Below are 26,983 nucleotides of genomic sequence, written 5' to 3'. Positions count from 1 at the left end.
AAGCCGGACACCAATACTAGTTAAATATAAAATCAATGTTACCATTCTAACCTTCTAATTTATTCAACATTTCGTATTATAGCTAAAACTCAAGCAATCCCATTTCCATGTCTTGTTCCACATAGCCAGTTTTTCACCATGGCCTCCATCTTCAACCTTATAATTTTAAACTATAAACTATCATTTGAGATAATTTTAAAATCCAATTTTTAAAATCTCCACATATGTTGTTGCTATATCACAGAAATCGTTCGTGCGATGTCTTACATCGACGCTCAATATTTCCTCCAATCGTAACCACAATTGAATTATTTCTAAAGGTTCCCGAAGTAGGGTACCGCATGAAAACTAGAACCCCATACCCTATTCTGGGAATTTTTTCGGCGGCTGCCCGAATTAATAGGCACTCTAATAAAGGATGAATAAAGCCTTTCCGGGAAAGAATTACAACCCCTTCGGAAGTCGATCTCATAGCACTGTATATAAGGCGGCAACTCTGTTAAAGACGCGGCCTTGATTTTGGGTTCTTGGTTGGTTGATAGGACTAGTCTTAAACCCGTGCAATTGCACGGGCATGCTATTAAAAACATTGTTATTATAAAAAGATTGAAATAAATATGATTAAATTTAGTGCCAAATCAAATTTAAGATTTTAAACTTCATTCGTAACTTTCAAAAAACATGATTAATCATATTACTTTAAATGACAAACATCATTAAAAAATGAATTATATATAACTTTTATATTTAATAAGAAAAAAATTATTAAAATAAATTAAAATTTGTAGAACTGTTATTATATTAGTACCAAAAAGTAATGAATATAGTTAAAATAACTAATATCAAATATTTATAAAATTATACTCCATTATTTTGATTTAAAAAATGATTAAAAAAAAGACCTTATAAATTAATACTAATTTGTATTTAACGAGGCCCGTCTGTATTCATAAGTAGTATGTCGTTCCTATATGGGCTTAGGTTACTTTGCCTTGCCCTACAAGTTGTGTACTCCTATATATACTTCCGTATTGATTAATAAGAAAAGCAAGTCATATCATATCGTCGTATCTTTGTTCTTAACAGTATTCCAACTCTAACCCATGTAACCGACTTGCATTTGTCTAGCCTATCTGATCGGCTACTTGACTCGTTCTTGGCCCAATGATAATAGCCCATATATATTCCGCCCAAATATACCTTACCTCATCCTTATTCAATTAGAAAGAATATACTCTGTAATAAAAAAGCCTATACTCCATAGTTCGTAGTAAATGTGAGTATCGGTCTAGTTTAGACCTGTTAAATTTTAACCCTACCCGTAAACCCAACTTAACTGACCCATTTTATTTAGGGTCAAGACCCGTAAATCATTACTCAAGTTCCGATTGACCCTAATTTAATATGTCCTGTTGAAAAATATACTATCTTGCCTTGAATATAAAAGACGCGAAAACTATTTTTAACCCGTATTATGACACTAAATTGATCCGTTTTACATTTAGATAAATATGAGCTTGTTAACCCGTGCAATTTGGGCTAGGTAAAGAAACACAAATCCTCATTTAAGTCGGGCATATCTATAATAACATTAAGACGATCAAGTTTCACACATGAGACAAAAACAACATACATTAATATTAGCAAAAAGTTTTTTCCATCTATACTAATAAGGTGTCATTTAACCCGTTTTATTTTAAGATATCCATAGCTCATAAAATATACTCAATTGTTTCTCAATTCATTCTTTTCGGTCCAACAAACTTATCCATAGTCAACATATATCAACTATTTGTATAAACCTAATTTGTAGAGTTGCAATTCATAGACTATACATCTAGGGTAGTACCTCTTATTGTTTATTTTCCGAGTTTTATTTTAAAGTTTTTGAGTTCTGCTTTAGTATAAAGTTTTTGAGCACATTTACTAAAACATTACACTAAAAAAATATAATATTGCTCAAAAACTATATTTATAAATGGTAATATGCTCAGAAAAAATGTGTATATGCTCAAAAACTACAAGGTCTGAGGTACTATCTCAGATGCGTAATCCTTTTTCTCGTAGAGTTGTGCAGCCTTGCACATTGTCTCCCTCCTTTATTTCTCTCTCACTCTCCTTCACAACCACTTAAGTACAACCTGTCCTTAATTATTTAAGGACATCTTTGTCTCTACCCTCATACTTAGATCAATAATTCTTCACATTTAATTGGGAGCCCAATTTCTCTGCATTTTCTAAAAAGAAATGGAGAGGCAAGTATTTATTAATGGTCCGGATCGTATTTTGACAACATCTAACGATTCTAAATTTACGCATAAAAAAAAAGAGAAAATGAGAATGAAAGGGGGTAATTATTATTTAAATAGATTGTGAGAGGAAATGGAGAGAAAGGAAATGGAGAGGATCCATTTCCTTTAATTTGGAGTATTTCTCTTCATATACTCATTTTCAATTCATCTTTACCGAAATAATTTTAGTGTCTTATATGATACTCCGGAAAATTGAAAAGGTTAGATATTATAATATTTTTCCGTTTATATTGCTACAAAAATATTCTTTACTTATGTTTAAGGAGATATATTAATTTTAATTTTAATTTAAAAACATATTTCTTTTTACTTTTGTTAGTAGTCTAAATTTTATTCATTTTTTTTTAGCTATAATATTTAAATTTCTTATATGCATTTTATTCAAAAATATTTAATCGCATTTTTAAGATTCAATATTGTTTCAGGCGATAATACACAATTTTAGCATGTTATATTTGTTACCAACATTGTAGTTTTTTTTAATTAAAAATGGTTCTATTGTTTGGCAGCTAATCTAATTGCATCATTAAACTGCATCACTAAATTAGCGTTTAAGATTTTTGTTTTTTAAACATCCATAAGGTGATTTTCATTTTCCATTTTTTAAGCAATAAATATGTGTAAAAAAAAAATTAAAAACGATCTTTTACAAAAAAAAAAAAAAAAAAAAATCCTATATTTTTACAGCTAATAGACGGATATATCCGTCTATAGCTAAAGACGGGTCAAATAGCTTGAAACTTGTGACATTTTTGGCTAGTTGGCCCTTACCACCCCACTTGTTGCTTGTCCTATTAGGAATGTGGTATTGTATTTGTCCCGTCTTTAGTTATAGACGGATATGTGCCGTCTATAATGAGATTTTGTGATATTTTTATTTCCTAATTTATTTAATTACTGCTAATAAAATCAATTGAGATTTGCATACAAGCCAAATAAAATTAAAATCTTAACTATATTGGAAATAATAACTGAACTGCGAATGAAATGCCAAATTTGTAGATTGGATTTTTTTAATAATTGATTTTTTTTATAACATAATGAAGTTAACAATAAATATTAGATATAATTATAATAATATGAATCAGGTTAACTATGAGCGATATATCTTCTAAATAAATGTTGATACCTGAACGTGGGTGGGCCTTCATTTTTTAAATAAAAAAAATATGTACTTTCAACCACAGGCTGACATGTCAGCTCTGTGGTTGTTCTTTTAATAAATAGGATTGATTTTCAGAGGGAGAGAAACTAAGAAAACTGAGAAAGTGGGAATATTAGATTAAGTGATGAATGGCCATAGTTGTTAGCAACCATATTGAAAATTTTGATTTGATTTTGAATTAATTAGGGGCTATTAATTTGAAAGTTTTACTAGTTTTAAACCCGTGTAAAATTGCACGGGTATGTATTAGATCGATATGAATATTTTTTTTGATGAATATTTAAATTTGCATTTCTATTATAATAATTGGGCAATAGGTGACATTCTGTGATGTACATGATTAATGTGTAATAGATAATGTTAACATTAACAATCTGAATTAACAAATATTAACATGAACAATTAACAATCTGAATTATCAAATCAACAAATAAATGCAATTGTACACCAACGGGGCCCACCATATTCTGAATTTTCGAAAAAAAAAATGCTGCAAATTATGACGTGGAAGCACACAATTGTAGTATTGTCTTTTGAATTAATAAAGATAAGATTATTGATTAATCATGTGTACGTTTTTAATTTCTTGTAGCTTTTTTTAATACGTCGTACTACATTTTTTTTCTATTGGGTGTCATCTACAAATATAAAGTTTTTTTTTTTTTTTGCCATAAACTTATTTTTATTTAGAGTTTTTGTGAGCAACTATCTTTTATTTTATTTTTATTTTTGTTTTCCGCTGCCTTTTATTTTTCTTTTGGTTAAAGACTATCAAAAATCCAATTCCGACGAGAAAAGTCAACATTCCGGTGTTGACCTTATATTTTGCAAGTGTGAATGGATCAGTCTAGCAATCAAACTTAAAGACCATATTTCTTTTTGCAATAAGTCTTGGTATAAACGGGTGGGGCGAACAAACGGGTAAAGACCTTTAATAAAATGGGTAGGGGATAAGGTGGGGCACCCCCCATATGCTTCCCACTTTATGGCAAATGAGTATTTTATGCGGAAAAATGGTATCCGTCTATACGTATAGACGGATAGTGTCCGTCTATAATGAGAATTTGTGTTCTTTTTGTTAATATCTATTCTTATATTTCTTTTTGTCCTTTAATCTCTCAATTCTTTACCTTCTTACCTTTACTCCCTTCCATTTAGACTAGACCTTTCAAAACCTGACCTGGCCCAAAAACCGATCGTAAACCGATCCGTAAATAACCCGCAAATAACCCGGTTTTTTCAACCTGAACCCGTTTTGACCCGTAAATAGCGGGCCGAAATCCGACCCGTAACGGGTTGACCGTTGGGTCAAGGCAATATATCTTCCTTAAAATGGATAATGTCAAATAGGTATTGACTTATAAACTTTGAAGGAAAGATATGTTATATACGAAATACTACGTCATCACCTTGAACCATATGCCACATCATCACATCAAAGTGTGTGCCACTTCGTCACTTTCACCATATTACGTCGATCCGTATTTTACGTCAACGCTGTCATGTCATCATTGCAGGCGACATGTCACGTCATCACTTCGAAGTGTGTGCCGCACCGTCCCTTTCATCGTATTACGTGGAACCACACTCCACGTCAGCACTGTCACCACATCACCTCGAATCACATGCCTCGTCATCATTGTAATCTTATTTGTTGAATCTCACTGTGGTACTTAGCGAGTTTAGTGAGGATGATGATGATGACGAGGTGGTAATGGCGAGAATGGTGACAATTAAGTTGACTAAAACGATTAAGAGGAGAAAAAAACGTATAAATGGTAGGAATTACGATATAAAAGAAGTTTTAACAAATGATAGAAAAAGATGTTGATCGACCCCTTTTTTTTACCTGAACCCGACCCAAAACCTGTATCGACCCGTTTGTATAACGGTGTGATATTGAAAATATTAAGCAAAAAAAGTTTAATCTTACTAATATTATATATTAAACTAGATAATAATAAACATTTAGGAATAATTATGTGTTTACAAGTATAATTAAAGAAAATGAATTTTTTTAAAAAGGCGTTAATCTAACCCATTCTGACCCATTCTGACCCAAAACCCGACCCAAAACCCGTATAAACCCGACACGTATAAAACCGTATTTTTCAAATCCGAAATAAACCCAACCCGTATTATAGCCGAACCCGAAATGACCGAACACGTAACCCGTCCATTTGACCCGTTTGACAGGTCTAATTTAGACTCATGTCAACCCCACCAAACATTAATCACTCTTTTCATCTGGTTATCATTAAGTGGTTCATTCCATATATAAGTACTATATAAAGCTTCACTATCCAACATAAGAAGTATTATGCCTAATTGAAAAAAAAAATGAGAACATTACATCATAATGAAATAAGGATTAACCTCTATTTCAACTCTATCATCATAATGAAATTAGGATCGGTTAACTTAGATTCTCTCCATCAACAACTCATTGATGATAACTCATTTGGCAAACTAAAATTGTAGTAAATAAGAGAGGCATATTATTCTTTTGGAGGAAAATAAAAGTATTAAGAGAAGAAATGGAGGAAAACAAGTTGTTCATTCATTTAAACTTGCAAAATATAACGTCAACGCCGGAATATTAACCTAAGTGAATTTTTAGTAGCCTTTAACCATAGCAAAAATAAAATGTACTTAAAAGCCAAAACTAAAATAAAAAGTAATGCTCATAAAATAACCTAAATAAAAGGTAGTTTTTTTTTACAAAAAACCAAATATAAACTCTCATTTTTTTTTTGTACATACTTATTTGTCTTTACTAAAAGAGAAAAATAAGAAAATATTATTTCTTTTTTTTTATTCTTAAATTTGCAAGTACTAAGTTAAGTTTATCATCATTAAAGTTTTTGCTAAAATTTTAGAAGAACAAAGTGTTGTCCCATTTTACTACATAATTTATTTTCGCAGTACATTTTTTACTCATTTCACTACATTTTTTTTCCACAAAACTTTCCATTTACCCACCCTTTACTAAAACAAACAAAAATCCTAATTCTCTCAAAATCTAAGACAAGAACTTCTCAATTCTATCAAATTACTCGATTACCAATCATAATTTTATTGAAAGAATGTACTCGTATTTGTTTGTAAAATCGAATTCATAAGTGAAATTAAACTAATTTTTTATTTAGTTTACTTAAGGTTTGAGAGATTTTTAGGGTTAGTTGTTGGTTTTAGGGTGGCAGTCAGGTGCGCGTGGGTGGTGAACGACATGAGGATCGTCGGAGTGAGGTTGTGACGGCGTGAGGCGGCGCGATGAGGGAGAGAGAGTTCCTGCTCTTGGGAGGCGCGGTGGAAATAAGGCGAAATGTCGTCGGTGTTGGACTGGTTGGTCGTCGGTGTGGCACTGATGGTTTGCTGGTGGGGGTAACGTGAGTGGACGGTGGGTTACCGGAGGCAGTTGGTGGTAGGGCTCAGTTGGGGAAGCGTGTTTTATTGCAATTTTGTTTTACCAGTGAGTAGTTGGGGAGAGATAAAGAGATGAGAGAGAGGACAGGAGGGGAAATAATAAGGGTAAAATTATCATAAGTGTACTACGATGAGTATAATGTGTATTACGAAAATCAACGCATATTTGGTACGAACATAATAAGGTGGATTTTACAAATTTTGGTTTCCCTCACCCTCAACCAACCAAAATCGAAATAAGGTCTCGTTTGGTTACCCCATACAAAACGTAGGAAAATAGAAATCCCATGAATTGCAAAATTAGAGGTTGTTTGGTTACTCCTCTTTTTGGCAAAATGTAGGAGTTTGAAAATCACATGATTTTCCAACTCCCACATAATGGAGGAATTAAATTACCTAGCCCCTCCTAGGTAGTTCTAAACTCCTGTGTTAATTGAACTCCTATGTAGGTAACCAAACGGATTTGCTAAATTCACGTGAATTTCATGCTGGAACTTAATTCCCATGAATTCGATATTCATATGGAGTTGTATTCCCGCGGGCAACCAAACGAAGCCTAAATATATATCTCAATAAATAAAAACGATGTACAATAGAATAACGAAGTCGTAATAAATAGGGCCTAGATTGGAATGTTTTTCATAGGCCCTGATTCGGCTTGTCGTTATTATCAGTTTATTTATTACTTGACATTTATCTTTATAATATTATTTGTGAATAATCATATGCTATTTTTGATAATATTTATTCTTGATGATGTGTAACCACATTTTCTAACAAAAATAAAATGCAAAAGATCAAGTGATATTTCACTATAGAATAAAAGTATGAGATATATTCCCCTTAATAATAATAATAATAATCTCGGTGTTGTCTAATAATCCATTCTTTAATTAATACTATGTTTTACTCGAATTACCAAAAAATTTGTCATTATATTATTTGTCCATTATTTTGTAGATGAAATTATTGACCATCAAAAGTTCATGATTTTCCATAATGGCAACAACAATACGAATTGTCATGGTAAATTATACATTTACCCGCAGCTTTCACACTAAACAACTTATTTTCACAATACTCTTGGCATCCTGTTGGCGTAGCACAAATTCCAGTCGCATAATCACACCCTGCAACGCTCGTTACTGCTTCTAATGACTTTTCCGATTCAGACAGTGACCTTGTCAATGCAACTACGATTTAAAGAAGTAAAGATTAGTACATTGTCATTTCAAAATCACAAAATCTCATTGAAGACGGCACGTATCCGTCACTTTGAAGTGACGGATACCATTTTCTCTCACAAATGACCCAAATAGAGGGGAGAGGGAAGCACATGGGGGTGCCGTCTTCAATGTCCCCCTATCCATTTTGTGAGTGGCATTACCCGTCACTTGCTCTGACCCGTCTTCAGCAAGACTAATTGAAAATCACAAAATCTCATGATTGACATAGACTAAGGCTAGAGTTGTAAAACAAGTTGACATGTAAGATTTATTTTAGATACAAGTGCCTTTAAGGTAGTGATTACGTAGGCACTTATCAATAACCATATTATTAAAAACACAGGACAATATTAAAGTTCTAGATGGACATTGGTGAGTATTTTATAAAATAAAAAAATATTATCTCAACTAAATAAATTACCTGAAAAAATGCTAAAACATAGAAGCATCAACATAAAAATAACAACAATTTGAGATGATTTCATTGCGCCTTTGTTCATATCACCACCTTTGAGTTCTCTAATCTTAAATTTAATTTGATCACCAAATAATCGAGTTACTGTTGGTGAACAAAGTTGTGAAATTTATAATGCTGTGCTCTATTATTTTACAAATTAGGAAATAATATTTGTGATTTGTTCTCATTTTTTTCAGTATTTTTTGTATATTTTGTCTAACTTTATTTGATAACAAATCATATTTTCATTTTAGTACTTTGTACCAAATTTTGGTGTTAAATTTATTATGTAAAAAATCATGTATGATTCTTCTATCTAGATGTTGGATAAATAAGACATCGTATATTTTATTGTTTGTCAGGTGGAAAATATATTGTTCCCACAATAAACGAACCATCTTGGCGTTGTTCAAGAAAATTCAACTTAAGTAGGAAAAAAAAAGATAACAACATAGATTTTGAAAATACAACTTATAGAGTTAAAGAAAAGAGAATGAACTACAACAAGTGATGTGCATCTTTGATTTCTGAAAGTTGTTGGGTGGGTACAAAAGAATGGGCACCAGAGCCATCATCCACTACATTTGCAAGACTAGCACTTCCCATAAACCATCGGAACATACAAGTTGTCAAGTGTATCGTAGATACCTCATTTCTATACTTTCCGCCAACCACCTAGTGATAATTAGGCCGCATGTTTGGTACGCGTAACGATTTATGACAGTCCGTAAGTTTATCATCAAGTGATAGCTCAAATACTTGTGTCTACCCCTTGGTCGTCATCTACGCGCCGATCAGTCGTATGACAATTAATTAGAGTTCATTTGGAGTCCGGGTAAAAAACCGCTTCATTTTCTAAGAAACCGTTTAAAATGCCGAGTCGGAATGTCCTAGAACATTCCAAATATTTTATTCCATAATTTAATTTTATATCTTTTGGAAAAATATATCCCATAAATCTTATTTTAAGGAATAAGGAAGTAGAGATCTACCGCAATTCCCTAAAAGAAACGCGGAATTCTTTCTTCCGCCGGCGGAAACCACTGGGGAAATGACGCAGCATCTGCTGCGCCTCTTGGAAGGATCGCAGCAGCTGCTGCGCCCGTTTTCCCTAGCTCGTTTTCTTGTTTTCAGATTTTTCCGTGATTTGTTTCCAAAGTTTGAGTCATTCCATAACTCTTCATATTTTTTAGTATAAATAGGGACCTTCGTTCCACATATTTTTCACGCGAGTGTCCGCCCTTCTCTTCTCCCTTTGCATTCTAAAACCGTGCTCTAAGCTTTCGACGCCTACGTGCTTGATCAATCGACCACGTAAGCTCGGATCATTCGAGTTCCAAATACGTTGCATGACCGACCAATTTGACCATTACACATCAATCAATTTAATCTAAATCCTCTAACGAGGGCACCTTTCTACATACATTCGAGTCGAGCAATCACTAAAACGTTAACTTAGTTAATCTCGTTTCGTCAAACATGTAAGTCCGAGGGTGTAAATCCCATATTTTTTTTATTGTATTTTTATTTTTATACCAATTATTGTATGATTTACGTCAAAAGTATGTTTAAAACCGACTTCTAAAACCCTTTTATCAAACCGTTTTTACGGATCAGCAGTAACCAGACGTCGAGAAGAAACGCAGCAACAACTGCACCTCTTCGAAGAGTCGCAGCATCTGCTGCGCCTCTTCCAGAGTCTACCGCTGTTTATGCTCTTCTTCTTCTTCCTCAGTTTTTCTGTTGATTTCGTTCCTTTTATTTTACTTTCTTATTTTCTTTTCTTTCTTCATACATAATAATTTTAATACATTCTTAATAATCATCACGTTTTATTTGCGACTTAAATCCCTAATAATCAATATTTGCGGGTTTTCGTCATTAAATAAAACCCGGATTTTAGAGATTCGATTTGTTCATATCAAGTTTCTGGAATTCGACCTTTGTACATGTTTTCATAGTTTATTTTCAGTTTATTAGTTCTTTCAAAATCGTTTCCTTCCTTCAAATTAAGCCTAATCCGTTTTAACCTGTTTTAATTCGTGTTTATTGCTTTTATGACGGTTCCATATATAATTAACATGTTAAATCACTTTCACTTGAGTCGAATATCGATAATTAATCATTAAACACACCAATGAATATTAACTACCCGCAGTTCTGACTTCACAGCCAGAACTTAACCCAGGAACAGACGCAGTGATAGCTGCGCCTCTTCCAAGGGACGCAGCAATGCTGCGCCTGTTCCGGGACGAGTTCTGTCTCTGAATTTCCGTTCTTGCTTTGATTTAATCCTTTAATTACATAATTAATTGACTATTAGTCGTAATATCACCCTTTTTCTGTCCATATTTTCCAACCTTATTTCTTTTCCTTTATTTTCCTCAAAACGTCCGTCTTAAGTATATTTTTGACATAAATCAATTAATTCGTTGTAATTCTTTGTAATTTTAATTATCGCTATTTATTTCTTTTATTTATTATGGTTGTTTATTCGTTTTTCACATGTAATCAATTCTAAACTCTAATTCGACATTATAAGTGCTAATTATTTGTTCACCGACATAGTTAATTCTCACATGTTAGGATCAAAACGTTGGATGTTGCATTGCATGCATATAATCGACAACATATCAAATACAAACGATTTCCCTAATCATTAGTAGAGGCCGCTATCGAGGCGGGCGGGATTAGGTGTTCAGTAAAAGGACTTCCTAATACGTACCCTCACCCCTTACTCCATATCTCTGTGAACATCCGTGTTCATTGGCATCCACGAGAGTCATTCTAGACATATAATGCTAAGGGTAACTAGTTCTTAGTGTTCATGTCACTAGTTTGTGTCTTGACATGACACGAGGTATTCGAACGGTTACAATTTCCCACAAAAATTGTTGGCGACTTCACAAATGCAAACGTTTGTCCCAAGCGCTCCCGTGGCCCCCCGTGTCCACATCAAGCGACGAGAAAAAGATGGAATTATGCCACAAAAGCTTATAAATGATTGGTAGAATGCAAGCTAGTAATGAGAGCTTTCGATGGAGAAAATTCTCACACATCTCGGTGATCTAACATGACAACCAAAGAACCAATGGACCAAGAAACTCAACCGAAAAATAAACATGGATAATGAGCTCTCCTCAACCAACCTTTAACTATGAACACCCCAGAAGGCCACTCTCGGAAGAATCCAACACAAATAAACAGTCACAGTCACAAATAAACAAAAGCCACATCTACTAGAACTACACAACTTTCAACATAGTCTCTCATAGATTATTAGGAGGGATGTAAAATAAAGGAAAGTAAAGTAAAGCGCTATTAATAATTGGTGCAAAACCACCACATCGCACGCGAACTGTACACACCCATGTCTATACTTCTGCAAGCCACCCGATGATGATTGTACTCCAACATGTTAAGGAAAATATGATAACAGATGACGAATCCATAAGTCGGTTTTGTGACACTAGTAGAAAAAGTCCTATTGACATCGGTTATTTTGTCTCATTTACATCGGTTTTTGGGCGATGTTTCTTGGGGCGACGTTTATAGTATTTTTACCTTAACATCGGTTTTACAACTGATGTTAATGACATATATTTACATCGGTTTCTCTCTAAAACCGATGTTAATAGCCTTTAATTTACATCAGTTTTGGTACAGAACTGATGTAAATATAACCTTATTTACATCTGTTATAGACTAAAACCGATGTAAATATCACCTTTTTTACATCATTTGTTGACTAAAACCGATGTAAATAGGTATATTTCTAAATAAAAAAATTACATTTGAGGCGTTTTTTATTGGGAAAACACCTCAAATGAAAGTTCCAATAAATTAAAAAAATATATTCATATTTCTAAAACCCATAATTTATAAATAAATAAATTCTCCAAAATTATAAATATACACTTGTTTTTAACATAAATATTCTTAGATCTACATATAAATAGATATCATACCTGTATAATACTACTGACTAATAATGATAGTATACAAATGTAATAAAAAAAATTTAACATAATAGTGTAATACTTCTCTTTTGTTATTCTACAATTGCAAGAGGCCATGATCTTAATATTCCTATCAGTACAATAAGTCATACCCACTTGAAATATCACCACGAGCTGAGAAACTGGCCTCTATGGACACGCTCAAGCACATTCATGACATGATCAACCTTGCCTGTGTCTGCAGTGTTGTAGACAATACTTACAAAAGTTAGTGTTGGTATGAATCACAACCATTCATGTCAATGGCTAATGCAAAATTGAACACATCTTCCAATATATATTGTGTTATACAGACCTGGACGTATGGTGAGTTAGTGATTAACTCCTACGCAAATGACAAACCAAAACACTCGTAAGATCTCAGTACCACAAGCACACAAAGCCTTTTGTTAGACAAAGGATCAACTAATTTGTTGTGTTATTTTTTAGTAGGATACTTGAAAACAATACGCTATCACATTACTTAGATTCAATAACAACGTAACGATACGGAGATATTAGAAACTAGTGTGTTCATAGTCACCGTCGCATGAGTATCAACTCATCAAGGAAGTAAAAAAATAGGCACAAATGTTCAATATTGTAGTGGTTCAAAACATAATGTTGAATTTTCAAATTACAGTTACCAACATAATACTGCACACTTGAGTAACACAGCGCGACTGTCATTACTTTCTCAAACTCCACACTGAATTCAATACTTACACTTATTTCTATTTAATATTCCTTTCCATTTTTAGGTATTTTTTTCAAAGTTCTTGTCTTTTCAGTTTTATTCTCTTATGTTCTTTGTTTCACCACTAGTTCGATCATGCTTTGCAGAGAATGTGGTCAATTTTTGTGATAAAAATGAATAACATGTTTAAGAATCATGTATTCTAATACATCTTGAAACCTACCGTTCTGAGGAGCAGTACTCTTAAAGGTAAGCAAATAGAAAAGCTACAATATATCTTGAAACTTACCAAAAAAAAATAAGGATAAGACTTCAGTGAATTCAGGCGATATCCAAGACCTTCCAACTCTCCAGTGATGTTACTACTAAGTCCGTCTACAACTGTAAGGTCATTCTCACACACAATTAAGTTGTTATGCAAGACAGACAACTCTTAACACAACAAAGCATGACACCAATAATATGACCACCCTTCCAACCCATATAGCAAATGTATTAAGCCACCGTTGGTGTCATAAAAATAAAGTTATCATCTGTCAATCCAGCAACTATAAATAAGTTTAGATAGAAAAATAAATGAGCCAAGTAAAATGAAAACAAATGATCAAAGATAAGATTTATTACCTTATCTCGCTCCTTTATCTATGTAGGTGCATTTTAGTTGCCGCTTAAGTGCATTGCCTTAACTCCAATAAATTAGGCTCTAGCTCCAATCTGGACAAGCATCCAACAGTACCACATAATCTTTTTGCACACAATCACATCACAAACAACAAACTGTAAGTCTGTAAGGCTCAAAATTGTGAACAGGAAGAAAAAAGTTATTAGAAGATCATATTATTGAAAAATCTTACGACATGGCCATGTGAAGAAATAATTCCACCATTTAATCAACTTTAAGGGAACATTACATCAAGTGAAGAAAAAAAAAGCTAAAGATTATGCAGAATAATTAGGAAAGAAACAAAGTAGAAGCAACTCACATAGATGAATGTAAAGAAGCAAGATGTATGTGAATCCTTGATCTGAGTACCTTCACCAACAACTGCAGTCACATAAAAATAAGGTAAAAATTGACTAACAAACAACTCAAAATGTGAAATCACCACTCCAAAAACATGATAAATATTAAAGATTTTATGCATTGTTGGGACATACCAAGAAAGGAAGGTCGTGATCCAAGCTAGATTCATATTCAACCGAGAGAGAACCCCATGTACTAGACCGTACTGCAACAGATATAGTTATTTTGAGATTATAGACCTTTCAATACTCTGATGTTTTCTCTCATTATAGAATAAATATTAAAGAGTGAAAACAATATCGAAAAATAAAAATGGAACTGTACATAAATTATCCTGATCAGCCATCATACAGTTTTGTCTCTAGGAAACAGTTTGACTTTAGATTAAACCCATCACCCCATCCAAAAACTAATATTTTAACAATATGCAAAATCTGTACACATTTGTGTAATTGTGTACATCATAACAAACAAAACCATCAAATGAAATCATTAACATATTAACCATTCTAGCACTGATTCCTGTAACTAATAGCACAACTGAAGCAAGAAACTACGACAAAGTCCAACGGTAGTGACGAACCAGGATTTCAAGTTAGAGGGGGGCAAAACTTGACTGGAAATTTTCATTTTTTCAATGCCTAGAGGACTATCGTCCCTGCTAGCCCTCTTAGTTTCCCTATCCAACAATGGCAACAAGAATTCCAGTAAATGTATAATACTGTATCAAGAAACACCATCATGATTTCTCCTGAAAACTTAGGGCATAAACTTCACGCCAGATATTGGGAGAAAAAATTGTTGATATTAAACATGAAGTATTATCGCATTTGTTCAAGTTATAGTAAAAGAAATACCGCAGATAACATATTCAATCGTCAGTTAAATGTGAAATATTATGATTACACGTTACATCAAATATGAATACAAAAATTGAACGAACATCATACGTTGTTTTGCCTCTCAATAATGCTATTTCTCTCTCTAATTCAATTATAAACCCTAATCCTAATACACACACATTAAAATGTATTGATTCTAAACTATAAAGACAAAAAATTTAGGCATTAGTTTGAATCTAATAACAATAATACTTTTCGAATAAGAAGAATGAAAATCAAAAGTATGAGTAATTTCGCGATTAAACTTACTGACGAAAGGAGTTGCGAGTCTCGATGGTGGGCATGGTAGGCGACCGTGGGTGATTCTGAATGGTGGTAGCGGCTGGTCGTTACTAGCGTAGTGTCCATGGATTGAGAGAATTGGATGGGAAACAGAAAAAGAGAAAGGAGACGCAGGGACTCCAGAGAATAATGAGAAGAGTTCGATTTGAGGCGGTTTAATTAGAGGGGAGTGGGGACTGAAGGTTTTTTTTCCTATTATCTCCGACATCGGTTCACTAAATAACCGATGCAACCTAAATATCATGTAAATAAATTAATATCGGTTTCAACAGAACTGATGTGAAGAAACCAAATTAACATCGGTTTTCAAACAACCGATTCTAGTAAACGATGTAAATAAAAATAATAATTTTATATTACATCGGTTTTTTTAGAAACCGATGTCAGTAGCTAAGGCTAGATTATTTACATCGGTTTTAAAAAAAAAAGTGATGTTATTAAGGCGATGTCAATAGCACTTTTTCTACTAGTGTGATATCCTTATTTACCCAGGAGCCTTTAGTGAGACCTCCCAAGTAAATAAGGGCGTTATCATCTCGCTTTCCCGCGGTAGTACATATCAAATCAACGATAAGGGCAATTTAAATCGCTTATTAAAAAGAACAACAACACGACAACATGTCAAATCGCAAATATCTAATATCAAATCGCAACACAAATGGAATAATGTCTAGACCAAAAAGACTCCGACTAAGTGAGCTCTATTGTCCAATGCCAACTGATCCCCGCATACATTCAATGCAAACCATCACATGTTAAAAGCTACAGCTCACCATTTGCCGGAAATATCAAATGGATCACAGCATAGTCAAAACAATATCAAGGTCAGTAACAACTAACACAAATAATCATATGCATAAGAACGATACAAAAACATCATGATACCAACGGAAGCCACACTGCCATACAACAACCAATCTCACAAATCACATATCAAATAGGCCCTAGGATAAACCTAGGTTACCTCTGCCAGTTTCCGGACTGAACCACGAAACTTCTAGGCCCCGCCTCCCAATGGATCATCTTGGCCAGACCCCGTCTGTCCCTCCTATAGTTCACCTCTGCCAGGCTTTGTATCACCTCTGCCTCACATAAGTGAGAAAATCACATCCTCCTCGTGAACGGGAGGCACAAGAAGCGATCTCGGGAGTGAAGTCAATCTCCCGATATTGCTTCACAACCAAAACCACAAACTCCATAGTACAATCATCAAAATCAATAATTATATAACTCAGTCATCATCAACAACAATAATCATCATAATCACATAATAATTCACATTAGCTGAAACTGAGTAGGGAAAATCCTACCTTAACGAAACTCGTACATACTCAAGCAAAGGCCTAGAATCTTTCTTCTACAAATTTGGTACCTACACAATAGTAATACATATAATTACCATGGCCCTAATCAAAGCTCTCAATAAACATAAATCCCCCAAATTTCAAGTCATAGGATTTAGGTTAAGCATAAACAGATTATAAAGCATAGATTAAGACTTACGAGATTTGGTTAACAAGAAATGACGAGGAATGAAACTTAATCTTATACCCCAATGATCAATCTCCCGATATTGCTTCACAACCAAATTCCATCCAACTTCTCATACAAGACTCAAAACATTAAAAACCCACAACCGTTATACACCCTACCACCAATGATAAATCTCACTCAAAGACCTTGTACAACCAAAACCAAGGATTTCAAAGCCAAACTCCTTACAATTAATCCAATGACCAAGCTTTCGATGTTCAAAAAGCGGTTTTACTAATGCAAAAGAATCAACAAGAATTATTTTCTCAGATAAAAAAGGATAGTCAAGCCAAGGACATCACTATCAACAATATCCTTGTTCATAGCAAGATATTGGAGACTCAAATGGCCCAATTGGCCTTTTCGAGTTCCCAAAAGCAATAGGGATAATTACTTCCTTAAGGTAATCCCCCTACAAAGCATGAAACCATATGCCATTCAATTGAGGAGTGGTACACACTATGAGGGACCAAAGGAGCCTATTGAAGAAGATGTTGTTGAGAAAAATGCCAAGTCAAAGGATGTGATGCAAGATAGAGTGTTGGATGAAAGAAAAGAATCAGAAACTTTGAAGAAGAACATAAAGGTAGTAGATTCTACTACAAGTGAGTCAATGAAGAAGAGGAATAAAGATAAGAACAAAGAGTTTGAAAGAGAACCTATTGTGATTAGACTATCCTTTTCAAGTCGCCAAGCCAAGTCTAAGCCTAAGCCTGATGATCAACTTGGAATATTCATGGAGATTGTGAAAAACTTGGAGGTTTATATCCCTTTCACGAAGCTAATTACTCATGTACCGGCCTATTCAAAATACAATAAGGATATTCTTACCAAGAAGAAGCCCATCAGAAGGTCAGGGACTATAACTTTTTCCGGCACAAGTAGTGCAATTATTCAAGGAAATTCCCCACATAAGCTTAAAGATCTGGGAAGTTTTTCCATCACATGTACCATTGGTGACACTACAATCAACAATGCACTATGTGACTTAGGTGTTAGCGTGAGTGTCATGCCATACTCGTTATGTGAGAATCTAGGAATGGGAGAGTTGAAGAGCACTAGCATGACATTGCAAATGGCGGATCACTCAATAAAGAAGCCACTAGGGGTTTGGGAAGACGTGCCAGTAAGAGTTGGAAAATTCTTCATACCGGTGGACTTTGTAGTTGTCGATATGGAAGAATATTCCATCATGCCAATAATTTTGGGAAGGCCTTTTCTACACACCGCTGGAGCGGGATAGATGTCAAGCATGGGATGCTAACCCTTGAAGTTGGTGATGAGAAGATAACCTTCAACATTGATAAGATAATGAGAGCTCCAAATTTGAATGAGCCATGCTTTATGGTTGATCACTATAGCTGTGAATGTCACAAGAAGAAGCCAGAATCTCCATCTAAGGATCTTATCAAGGAAGAAATTCCTAATAGGAAGGACAAAGAGATATTGTCAAATTGGAAGAAGGAAGTTGACGACATAGAGATAACTCTATTTGGATAGCTAGGAATTTTCCATAACAAGACCAAGGAGGAGAGCTTGAGTAGCTCATTCCACATGACAAACAACAGTGAAGGCCTTGATGGCCAAGGTGACAAGAAACAAGAAGTGACTATGCCTAGACATAGTCTTTGCAACAAAAGAGGAGCGGTAAAAGAAGTTAGTCGTTTGTGGGATGGCAAATCCGAGGGATTGATCAATCTTTATGTTGGGAATACGATGACCCTAAACCAAGGCAATATAGTTCCTTGTTATCACAACATTGACATAGGCTTCTACATAAATGAGAGCTACGATGTACCGAAGTCTACTCAAGATTTCTACCATGAATGTGAACAAGCCTTTGACTACTTCTATGAGGTGTTAAGTAATATCAACTACATCCTCGTCTTACCCCCTTGACAAGTTTTAAATTGGAGGAGAGTTTGGTGGAGTCCTCCCTAAACCACCATTTGTAAATATACTAACCTCTTAACTTGTACTCATTTAAGTTCATGCATTTAAGTTTTTACATTGCATTTGTATGCTTTGTTTTAACATATTTTTGACATGAGAGCAAGTGAGGGAGGGTTACTAATTGTGTTTTAAGTGTATAGAATGCAAAAATCAAGTGTGGGGATGCTTACGCCTAGGCTAGACGAGCCTATATAGCGTAATCCCTTGCTAGGAAGTTCGAGAAAGGAAGATTTGACGAGCTAAGGGAAGAATACGTCCCTAAGAGTTGGCCTCAACTCGTGGGAGTTGGAGTCAAAAGCAAGGTCAGAACGAATTCTGCTGCCTAGATTGTGAGACCTGAATACAGCTCGGGCGAGCTGCTACATAGCTCGTGGGAGCTGACCCCAGCTCGGGCGAGCTCACCTTAAAGAAAAAGAACCCTTCCGCTCAGCTCACCCGACCCCAACCCAGCTCGGGCGAGCTCCCCTATTCCACCATAAACAAGGGATCCCCCTTTCCTTCCTCATTTCTACCACACAAACACAAAAACCCATTCCCTCTCAAGAACACAAAACCCCAACATCAAAAACATCAATTACTCACCCAAATTTATCATAAATCTTTACAAGGTAGCTCATATCCAAATTAAATCACTCCTTTGTCAACAATTAAGCCTTTCAAACATCCAAATCCACCAAATTCAATCAACAATTTCTAGGTTTGAGTCAATTTCGAAAATCCCTAATTAATTGTTCAAGAGCTTGAAATTCAAGCAAGTTCAAGGTTTGTTGACCCTAATTCTACCAACTTTTTAAGGAGTATCCACCATGGCAAGAACAAAAAGGAACAATCAAGCATCAAAAACCAAAAATTTGTCAAAAAGGCAAAAGGTCCTTGCATCTAAGGCTCTAGTAGTTCATGAGAAAGCAAGGGAAAATGTTGGAGCTATTGAGGAAGTCGTGACTACCACAACAACAGAGATCGAGCAATTCAAAGATTATCCGGAGGTAATTTTCCTTGATAATGCTCATAAGTAAGTCTTTGAATCCCTTAGAAAAAAGAAGTTTGTTTCTACTAAGTTTGTTTGCCAAGAGACTTTGACCAAATTAGGTGTGCTTGACCAAACTAAGGCATTTTTCAAGTCAATGGGTTTGTCTACTATCTTTGAAATGAATGAATTGACATACCCCTCCCTTACCTTGGAATTCAATAGTTCTTTAAAGATGTATAAGGTTGAGTGATGAGTCATAATTATATACATATTTATGCCTCCCCTTAGTTACTTTTGATACGGTTTTCGTGCTAGTTTATATTAATTACATGCCTTTTATGCTAGAATGTCGATATTTACGCTATTTGGTGTTTAATGTAGGAATGATGCATTTGTGGAGCAAAGGAATAAAATGAGCACCGCGGAGTGGGCATGAAGGAATATACGAAGCATGACACGGGAATCTAGAAGAATAAAGGAAGAGAAGTTAAGAAGACAACACGAAGAAAAGAGCTGAAGCAGGATGAGTCCTCGATTAAGCCCGAGCAGACTCGATCAACTGACGATGTACTCGATCGAGTACGCTTTAGTTTCAAGATTTTTCCGCAATTTCCTTAAGTCGATTATGTTTTACTATAAATACCCAATTCATACCCTAAGTTATTTCAACGCCTTGTTTTATCTAGTTACGCTACTTTATAATAAAATCTCTCTTAAAAACCTTAGTTTAGTTTTATTGCTATTATATTCGGATCTAGACTCTGTTCATCCTTAATTTACTACGGTATTCATACAATTCTCTTTTAATACTCGTTATTCATATTTTATGCCTTTAATTATGTCTTCTATTATTATTGTTATTGTTATTCCCTATAGTATGCGTAGCTAAACCTCTAATCTAGGGTGAATGGGGATCTAGGTTGTTAGAAGGGGGATTAATTAATAAATTGATAGTTAAATTGTTTATTCGTTGTTGTTCAGTTTATTGTTCTTCGATCATCTAGTTAGTTAATTGCTGGCCAGGGTTAATTGCCTAATATAGCGAATTGAGACTTTCATCGACTGGGTTAGAATCAATATAGGCTGCGATAACTGAATAGAGATAATTTAATGATAGCGATTGCATGTTAAATTAGATCTAAATGGAATACTGAATCGACCGATCATATAACCTTAAAAAACGTAATTAGCTCTGTTAATGAATTAAATCTGACCCCCGGATGACTACCTAGTGAACTTGATCCCTAGACTCTTTAATATTATTGAATTTGTCTTTATTTACATCGCAATTAGTTTTAGCAAACCAAACAAATCCTTTAAGAAATTGGTTACTTTAAGACGAACTTAAATATAAACAAACTAAAATAATTACACTCGCCTCCCTGTGGATTTGATCCTTTCTTGCCACTAGCTACCAATTAGTAGTAATTTAGGATTTATTTTGATAGGCCAACGACTAAAAAAACCTTAACAAATTTGGCGCCGTTGCCCGGGAGGCAACAATGTTTCTGTTTGTTTTTGTTTATTTATTTATTTTTCCTCAGGGAGCGTCAATTCCTTGAGACAATTTGATATTTTTCTTGTTGTTATCGTGTATGCCCAGGTTTGACAGGTCATAGATTGTACCTTTTGATCCCGAGCCAGAGAAGACTTTTCGCTATAGATGAAAAATTAAAAGAGAAGTAAGTCAAGTGGAAGACTTGAGTACACTTGACTACGAGCGGTTTACTTTTGCAGAAGATTCATCCTTTGGAGAGGACACATTAGTTTCTGCACCAGTGATTTCTACAACATTAAAGATGTCGACCTTGGCAAGTCATTCCGAACCCACCATTGATTTTATTCTTAAAGGCTTTAAGCTTCCTACCACTGATAAAGGGACCCTTGAGATCAAACCGTCTTACATAAGCCTAGTAGAGCAAAATTTATTTGCAAGAAAAGCTGGTGAGGACCCCGCCAAGCACATGTAGAAATTTGTCACATATTGCTGTTCTATTCCTTTGACTGCTGGCGTGACTCAAGATCAAGTCAAACAGACTCGTTTTACATTCTCTCTGAGAGATGATGCAACAGAATGGCTACGTGACTTGGATATGGAGCGACGCAATCACTAACTGGAATTCACTAGCTCTTGCTTTCTACAAGATATATTTCCCTCCATAGAAGACAAATAATCTAAGGAGCCAGATTACGAGTTTTAAGCAAGGTCCTACTGACCTTAATGAAGCATGGATTCGCTTTAAAATATTGGTTCGTTCAGTCCCTCACCATGGCTTTGAGAAGTGTTTTTTTTGCAACCAGATTCTAGGATATAACCAATGATGATACTGTATGGAAGATGATTGATCAGATAGCCACCCATACGGCTAAGTATGGTAACCCCAGAGGTAGTACAAGAGGGGGTGGCTCAGATAGTATTGTTGCGGCACAGCTGAAGGCCTTAACGGCTCAAATAGCTGAATTGAAGACTACCCAGTCTTTGGGTAATAAGCAAGAAACGGTTCATATGGTTCAACAAGAAGTGTCTTGTGAGAGATGTGGAATTGATGGCCATACTGCGGCCAAGTGTATGAGCACAATTGAACAGGTACATGCCTTTCAGTCTTTCAAGCAAGGTACTCCCTATTCTAACTTCTTCCCTGAAAAGAGTCAGAATGTATTTGCTCAAGCCCCGCAAGAGGATGCCAATATTATTCCCCAAAATCGTGGTAATCAACCACAAGGGAATTTTGTTCGGCAAAATCAAGGATTTTCAACAGATGCAACCTCCTCCTCAAGCTCCAAGCAATGACATGGTCGAGATGAAAGCTTTATTGCAACAAAGTTTACTAATTCAACAAAAGCAGACGGCTCAAATTTCTGAACTTATAGCTCATAACAAGATGCTAGACACTCAAGTTGCTCAAATGGCGACTCAAAATCCTTCAAAAAAGCCCGTCAATCTTCCTCCTCAAGGTAAACAAGCACATGAACAAGTTAATGCTATTTCACTGAGGAGCAGTACTTCTTATCAAAATCCGGATGTGCCCATTGATGAAGATGAGGTGACCTATATGCATCTTAAGGGATTGGGTAATTTGGAGCTAAGTGATGACGAGAAAGAATTAAGCAAGGATCAAACACGGGATACGAAAACATGAAGAATACAGAGAATCCTCGATCAAGTAAGCTAAGGCTCGATTGAGTATCACCTGTGCTCGATCGAGTGCACTCCGGGCTCGATCGAAGACACCCCCCAGAACGTGATTTTTCGCGTGTTTCAGCTATGACATTGGAAGAAAATAGGATCCTCGATCGAGTGACCACTGGACTCAATCGAGTACACCCTGTACCTGACGATGATGCTTCTAAAATGACTATCAAAGCAAAAGAAGCCGAGCCAATTTAAATTCAACTACCTTTTCCACACCAACAACAAAAATCTAAGCTTGAACAACAGTTCGGAAGGTTCATGGAGGTAATCAAGAATCTTCAAGTGAGTGTGACATTTACTGAATTGGTCACTCAAGTGTCGGCGTATGCTAAGTTTTTGAAAGAGATCTTGTCCAAGAAGCGGTCTTTTGATGAAGTTGAGATGGTAGCATTCACTCAAGAGTGCGCAACCACATTGTAAGCTAACTCACACCAAAGCTAAAGGATCCAGGGAGTTTTTCTATTCCTTGTCATATTGGTAGTATAGCTATAGATAAAGCCCTTTGTGATTTAGGGGCTAGTGTTAGTGTCAAGTCGTATTCTATATGCAAAAAGTTAAATATGGGTCAACTCCGTGTTACTAGTATGACCTTGTAAATGGTTGATAGATTTGTAAAGAGGCCATTAGGTGTCTTAGAGGATGTGCCAGTTAAAGTAGGGAAATATTTTATTCCATTTGATTTCATTGTCATGGATATGGCTGAAGACTCCCAAGTACCCATCATTCTTGTTAGTGTTAGAATTATTTAATCTCATTAATATACATATTCACATATGTTCAAATTTATTTAGTCATAAAATAAATTCTAGATCTTATGCATGCAAACATAAATAAGATAAGAGAAGAAATCATCAATCTTACTATATGATTTCGGATTAATGGGCACCAACAAATTCACCTATTTGTTAGTTCTTGAGCTTTCCTTAAAATGGATGAAAAAAAGGTCCAAATTAAAACCTCTCCCAAAAGTGAATACCCAAGGAAACCTCTTAATAACCAATATTATTTTGTACTAGAAATAATACAAGTCTTACTATAAAATTGACACAAAAATATTTTGTATTTTCTCTTGAATAATTTCGGCCAAGAGGAGAGATTTGTGAGTTTTATTTCTCTAAGTTTTCACAAAATGGTAGAGAGAATATTTCTTTTATTACACTAGAAAAAGAGTTGAAGTAGTGAATGAAAATTATAGAGGAAAAACTCTATATTTCCTCTTGGAAAAACCGGTGGTGAGGGGAAGGGTGCCCTATGCATGGCTTGTTTTTCTACCCAAGAAGATAGGCATGCAAGGCTAGTCCTTAGGGTTAATAATTATGTTCCTATTTAAAATAAAAACACAATATTAATCCTAACCTCTTCCCTTATTTCGGTACATATAAGATAAAATGGGTAGTCCATTTTATTTTGTCATTTGTCAATTGTGACATATGTGACATGTTACTTGACATGTGAAATTGTAATGTATTTTTAACATATTAAAAATCAACATACTCATAAAATATGTCATATACAATATTGACTAGTAATTTGTAATTACTTGTACCAAAACGGTTTATCAAATTATAAATTACAACGTCTTGTATTCATAATAAATTATTCATTCAATTTCTATTTCAATTGTTTCGTAAACAATAGTTTTTATCTAAGTAATAAAACAATTCGATTACTTAGACTGTATCCAATTTAATCGAATTATAATAAGACACGTTAATCTTACTCACAAAATCATCCGTCAATTTTAAGCAATTTAATTAACTCGTATCGGCATACGATTAATTAAATAATCAATTAAGAGTAGTTCCCTATAGGTATGACCTAAGGGGATCAACTGATCACCACTGCCGCACGACGCAATGTCAAGCTCTAGTCACCAATCATTACGATATGTGGGACCAATTGACTCAGAAACATTACATCCCACATGTATTCTTAAAATGAGATTTAAATATGTGATCATCATGATCGACAGTTGTGATCGCATTATTGTCGGAGGACACATATTCCAACAATCTCCCACATGTCCTCGACAAGTGTGCGTCACCAATTCTCTTGTCCTATTACTATCTCCCACTCAATGCAAGGTGTCTACCATAGATACCTTCCGAGCGTGGCCACGCATTTCCAGTTCATTACTCCTCGAGTGGCCCTGAGATATTGTTATAACCCTGACAAGGGGTGGATAATTTCTATCGCACTTATTCCCTTCGACTAGCCACAACCATCATAACCCAAAATATGCCCATTTGACCCCATTTACGAAGGTCGTAGTAACATAAATCAAAGTTAATCTGAAACTGTGCCACCTTAGGCGAATAGTCTTTAGTCAAAAGAATCGACTCATTAGAATACTATAGTAGCTCTCGCCACGACCAGGCTATATAAATTTGCCAGAACTCTATAAGCGGTCGTTAGTCCGACAAGGTGTTCCTAACAGTCTGCCTATGTGATCGACTAGTCATTCTGATGTGACCATAATTAGCGCATATTTAGCCCCTGAATTAGCCTTGTTCCCATGCTTTTTAGTGCATATTTGGGTCATTTATTATCTTTAGTTCTTTGTTTTGCATATTCTTTGAGATTTTGATCCCTTGGTAGGAAAGGAGTAAGAATCTTGCATTTTCATGGCAAAACGAGACTAAATTGATCGAATCCAATGACCAAGCATCAAGGAGAGACAAAATTAGAAGGCCTTTGTACATATTATAGTAGATGAGCAATGTTGAGAAAGGATCCTTGAGTCCTCAAGAAAATCCCCAAGGAATTTATGAAGAAAAGGGAAGAAAAGAAGAAGAAATGTTGCTGAGGAACAATCCGGCCGTCCTCTACATGCACAATCCGTGCGTTTTCCTCCAAAGACGCTCGGGTTAGCAGCCGCCACAATCCGCCCGGATTCACCTGAAGCCGCCCGTTTTCCACCGCCTGAATCCGCCAGTCCCGACTCCAAAACGCACGGATTCCTGTACAGCGCAATTTCGTCTTCTCAAAGCTACAAGAAAGAAGCCCTTCCTTCGAAAAATACCGGCTCCTCCCTGCTCAATCTAAAAAGTGTAATTACTAGTTTAGCCCTTAGTTAACCGTAATGCATCCCCCTAATTTCCACTATAAATACCCCATTAGTCTAATTAGAAGAGCATGTTCTTCTTATCATTCTTAGAGTAGTTAATATCAATCAAATCTCTCTTTAGTTTTGTAATCAACAATTAATCAAGTTTTAATACAAGTTTTATTTCCTTAATCTCTCTTTTGTTCATCCTTTATTTTGGGTAATTGAAGATTATTTGGGTTATTATTGGGAGATTGACAACCTCTCAATCAAGCATCAAGTACTTCTTTTATCTTTTCTTTATTATTGGAATCATTAGTAGGTATAATCCTCTTAATCCCTTTTTAATTATTGTTAATTACTTTCATTTATTCATCATGTTTCATTTTGTTAGTATGATTGACAACCTTGCTAGCATGATCAACATGATAATGAGTGAGTAGTCTCCTAGCTAGGGTTAATGGGTGATTAAGGGAAACCAACATGGGGAATGATTCATGCTTAAATTAATATGCTTTCATGTTTTATTTGCTTGCTTGTTTTGATCTCAACTCATGCACATGTTATGTTTGATGAAATGTGAGCCTATGAATCCTTGCATTTACTACCATCACCTATCTTTTCAATGAGACTTGTAAGACATAAACCAACTCGAGTCTCATTAGACCATGCATGTTGTTGAGTATGGAAGACTAAGTCCACTTGTAGGTGTTGTACAATCTAATCGATTCGGCTGCGGGACCCAAACTTTCCTAGGATTGTAAGATATAACCCAACTCAATCCATCACAACAATAATT

The sequence above is a fragment of the Silene latifolia genome, chromosome 6, assembly GCF_048544455.1.
Source record: "Silene latifolia isolate original U9 population chromosome 6, ASM4854445v1, whole genome shotgun sequence".
In the NCBI taxonomy this organism is placed as follows: Eukaryota; Viridiplantae; Streptophyta; class Magnoliopsida; order Caryophyllales; family Caryophyllaceae; genus Silene; species Silene latifolia.
This window is presented reverse-complemented; position numbering follows the sequence as displayed.